We start from the raw sequence: 5,526 nt of genomic DNA, 5'->3' as shown, positions 1-5,526 counted from the left end.
ACAGAAATACATAGTATGAAATTGAAGTGTTTTTGTAAATTTTATTAAAATTAAACACTTAAATATACCACTTTAATGAGTTTTATTTTATTTACGACTAGTTTCGAAAACGACAGATGTTTTCATCTTCTGGTACAAATTAAAACTAAGAAGATGAAAACACCTGTCGTTTTCGAAACTAGTCGTAAATAAAATAGAACTTATTATGTGGTATATTAAAGTGTTTAATTTTAATAAAATAATCATGTCATTCCACAAAGTTAATGCCGAATCAATAAATAATAAAAACACAAATAATTATTTTATTTAAAAAAATATTTTAACCTTTTTTTTATTAACATAAATTGTATACATTTATTTCATCACAATTTTAAACATATTTAAAAAATAAATATTTTGCAAAGACCCACCAAGCCACCTTGTGTGTCTTGTCGGTGTTCTTTTTTAATACATTTTTTATTGTTTTTAACCATTTTAACCTAATATACACACAAAAAAGAGAGAAAAATTAAGAATATATATATATATATATATATATATATATATATATATATATATATATATATATATATATATATATATATATATATATATATATATATATATATATATATATATATATATATATTACAATTTTCATAAAATTAACTCTTGATCATTTACCCATTCCTTTATTTTGCCTTTGTTCCATATTTTATTTTAACCTGGAATGGGAATACCTGTCCGGGAATCAAACCTGGACCTCTGGCATGGAAACCAAATGCACTAACCAAGTTCCAGCCATAGCCGGGCGTTCATAAGAAATGATTTTTTACAAAAAAAACATAAGTAGCAATCGAATGAATGAGGAAAGAGCAGTACAACAAATTTATGAAACGAATTTGGTTGGTAATAGAAGCAGAAAAAGGCCGAAGAAAACTTGGCATTGTCAAATTGAGTATTTCAAATGCTTGGGCGTGGTCAGGTCAGGAGTCGGAATAATCGGCGTGTATGTATGAGGTGATGCATGAATGTGGAAGAGGTGAATATCATGAGTGTGTCTAAATTTGTGTAAAAAATGCTTCACTTACATTATAATATGTACATGAAGATTTTTTAGTGATATCTCAATATAGATGGAGAAATCTAAGTATTACAGGGCTTAAGACCTGTCGTAGGCTGTATTAAGTGAACACGTTGTACTAAACGTTAAAATATTAATGAAAATCTTAAATGATTTTATATGATACGAAAATATCAAGGAGACACTGCATCAACCCAATGTGTCCGAAATTTGAGAAATATGGTTGTCAATCATGGGTAGATTGGTGAATGTCATAGAAAGTATGAAGTGATCACTAAATAAAAATGACAGGTCTTACATATAGGTACCAACTCGGCTGTCCAAATTTAAAACACAGTAAGGGACATTTTTTTTGTAGTACGTTTTTTTTTGCATTTTTGGACTAAGTAGAGTCTACTTAGTCTAAAACGTACTACAAAAAAATGTCCCTTACTCTGTTTTAAATTTGGACAGCCGAACTTATGTTATGTGTATGATGAAATAAAAATAAATACATAAGTACATAGTATTAGATAAGATAGTTTATGCTTAGTACATAAATAAACTCATATCCTATGTAATCTCGCTAAGCAAAAACATACAAATAAAATCATACATCTAAGTAGCTTAAAATAATTTTACGAAAAATTTTCTTTCATATTTTGTACATTAAAAGCATTATTAACTTTGTGGTATGGTAATAAAACACTCTCCATAGGGAGATATGATAGCATTCATCGTTCATTTTGTGTATAAAAGTGGTTTACCTATTACACAATGTGAACGATGAATGATAAGGAGAGTGTTAATTTTCTTTCATTTGAAATGTGCCCTCGGCACGAGAAAACTCAGGGTTTATTGTAATTTATAATTATGTGTATGATGAAACAAAAATTAAAATAAATCAATGAAATCTGATGCTCCATTGAGTACAATTCATTCAAACCCTTATCCGCATCCCAATGATGCATAGGGCACTGCATCATATAAACGCAGTGTTATCTTGATCGTTAACACATGAAGGAAAAGTGATCAGCCCTCCGCTTCAGGTACCAACCAGTCCAGGGTAATATTGAATAAATATTACAGTGAAAAAATCAGTTATATTTATTTGACCCCCCTGGTAATCGAACCCGAAACCTCAAGAATGGTAGCCGAGCGTGCTGACCATTACACTACGGAGGCGGAGAATACAAAGAAATATTTAATTTAAAAATGCTGCATAAAAGTTTTTTGTCGCGAGATTTTCCCAATACGCAGAATGGCCTTTTTTTAATGAAACGTTCTATTAATAAAGCTTCATTCTGTTTCATAAATACGTTTCCTATTTCTGCCGCCGTTAATGAATGCTATTCCCGCGCCAAATAACAAACAATGAATTCAAAAATCGATAAGTGCAACGGGGTTCGTCGTACTGGTGACCCAGTTAGGCCTCCATTGAGCAGGTCTCTATGGCAGCGTAGTGCAGGCGGCCGGGAAGCTCGGATCAATCATGGTGCCGGATTTATGAATGCAACCCATGGAGGGGAGCCCATAATGGAGCCCGGTTGACCTAGTTTAGCCCCGAAAGAGCGGCCATGGCGGGGTACGCGTTTGAATGTACCGCCGATTGATACAACCCGCGCGAACTTGGCCAGAAGCTGCGGCGGACCGCACGCGGTTCGGATCCAAGATGGCGGACGCGAGGGCGGCCGAGTGCGATGGGTTGCGGCCAGTGGCGACCGGTAAACGCAGCGAGTGTTTTTGCATAGAATTTTCACTCATGAATTACATGAAATTATAGTAACTTTAAACATAAAGAGTAAATCCACTCAAGAGTAAGCATAGGCTATGAAACTTATAAAGTTGAAGCCTGAGTAGGGACATGATAAACGGTGTTGCATAAGCCGTAGCTAGATTTCAGAGTCACTTAGACGTTAGGTAATTCAAAAAAAAAATCCGGTAAGCGCACGTTCTTGCCAAGATTTTTTTCCCAGACAATAATCACAAGAAATTATAGTAACTTCAATCATAAAATCCCAGGAGTGTCAAAATAAAAACAAATATTCAATACTTAAAAAAAAAACTGAACCCAACTGCTGGTACAAACGTTTTGAGGAATTTGAGCTTTTAATGACCAAGACCCCTCGATGTCCATATTGTGTCATACAACCATTGACATACAACCATCACGCAGCTTCCCCGTAAAGATAGGCAGAGAGAATAGAATTTGATATCAATTACACAATCAAGTTACCTAAAACATACTTATTTAACATTTATATTTACCCAATTAATCGATAGTTGAATCTGACAGGAATCAAAACAGGAAAATGTCAAAAAATACATTCAGAAACAAATTGCTAATCGTAAAAAAGTGTACAATATTTTCATTCCATTATTGATAAGCTTTAACAAAAATAAGGAATACATACTAGAATCTAGATGGATAAGTGTTGGAGAACCACAATTCTTAGTTACTTGAACATAGGTAGAAAATAGATGTTTCTTTTTTATAAAAAAAAAAATATGTATTATATCTGTTTATTCAACCTCTTAAGAATAAATAAATAAATGGTAAACTTATATAAAAAGACGCCTTATGAGAATCCAGGTGGACTCGTATTGGAATGATGTATTACTTGCTTTTTACTGGAAAATATATAAATATGTGCATGATCGATTTTTTTCCGATTTATTTCGGTGTTTTAAGATTAGTATTTTCTTAATATTATGTGCTCAAACGTACCAATGTATGACATTAAATTTATTTTTTTCTGTAAAAAAACTATCGTATTTTTACAAAAGCAATGATTGCATCTAAGATAATATAGTGAATAAATTATGACACATTATTCATGATTTAACTTTCATACGAGTCGTCCGTGTGTCGAGGAAATTCGGCAATCTCCGCCGGTCGCGGCGGCCATGACAGTTTCATAATGTGTGCAGCGGGAAACTGACGGCGCATCGTTCGCTGTCGAGTTTTCACTTTCATCCCTCGCCTTCCCGCGCGCTGATTGGCCGAGAGCCCCGGAGGAAAATTACACTTCCCAGCGCAGCCAATCGCGAGGCGGAGCGCGGGAAGGCGACCTATGATCGCAGGTCGCAAGCTTGGCACATAGGAACGTTGAAGTTCAAATCCTTCGTAGTTCATGCGCTACTGGGAAAAGAGAGATGGCGCGCTACAAAATGTGTTTAATATCTTTTTCATAGGGACGTGACTGCATCGAAAATATCGACTTGTCGATATTTGAATGGAAGACAAGGGAACAAGGAAATTCGGTTGTTTGAATTTTGATTAATGAATTGAATTAAATTGTAGTTATTATTATCATTATTTTTTTTTTTTGACATCACATCAAAGATGAAGAAGAATATGGAAGTCTGGGTATTTACGGGGCTTACGACCATCATAGGCTGGTTTAAGTGATCACTTTACACACGTGTAACATTCACCAATTCTACCCATTATTGACAACCACACTACTCAAATTCTTGGAATTTCTATATATATGAACCAATTTAGAAACCTTGTTCATGAATCACTAGAACTTCACTAGAGACATCTATTGGTGAGATGTAAAGAAACTTTTTATTAAGCAGAAACTCTTATATTAGTATGTGAGATCCGAATCCTGGATGCCCAGACTTCCATATTCTTCTTCATCTTTGATGAGATGTCAAAAAATAATATGAAAATAACTCCTGTAATTGGAGATAATCCAGATTTTGTGAACAAGTATTTGGACACACTCAAAATGTTGTAAATTTTAGTTACATTAAGTAAAATATAGTTACATGTTGATGCGTTGGAATGCATGATAACTATTGACGATGAGATACAATTACTAATATGTTTTATATAATTTATCAAAGGTGTAAATTTTTGACTTTGGAAAAGATTATAGAAACGTCATAGTAATCTTAAAACACGTTATTCCGTTATTCTGTATCTTAATTACGATATATCGTTTAATTAATGTAAACCAAATGTAAAAAAATAAATCAGATAATTTATATTGAAGTAACAAAAAAGTAGGTTTATTCTGAAAACCGTGAAAAAAGTCTGGAAACTCAGAAAAAAACTACATTTTAGATTTTTTAATCGAAAAAATCGATGAATCTTCCGATGTCGATCCCTACTCCTCGTTCAAATACGTGCGAACATTGCGGTCTTCGCTCTTTCTCTTTCTTCCTTAATGAGTACACGTTAGAGTAACAAGGGTAAAGATATATTTATGCTAGACAGGGACCTTTGCTGTGTCTCTTTTTATCTCGATCGTTTTATGCAGGGGTAAGAGAGGTAGCGATACATTTTCCAGAGCTTTAACTCGAGTCGGAGAAGTGCGCGATTCGCGTTTCGTCCTTTTTTGTCATCGGCTAGTCGCCGCAGGAGCGACGAGGGCGGAGATATGCCGGGAATGCGCGAGGAAAGCACACCGCGGGGCTTGGAGCCCCCTGCAAAGATGGGCGATTTGAGATGAAACTTGTGGCTTTTCATT

The sequence above is a fragment of the Brachycentrus maculatus genome, unplaced genomic scaffold (genome assembly GCF_059751285.1).
Source record: "Brachycentrus maculatus isolate JH-2025_06_01 unplaced genomic scaffold, ASM5975128v1 h1tg000633l, whole genome shotgun sequence".
Taxonomy (NCBI): domain Eukaryota; kingdom Metazoa; phylum Arthropoda; class Insecta; order Trichoptera; family Brachycentridae; genus Brachycentrus; species Brachycentrus maculatus.
The sequence above is the reverse complement of the archived record's forward strand: the minus strand, read 5'-3'. Positions refer to the sequence as shown.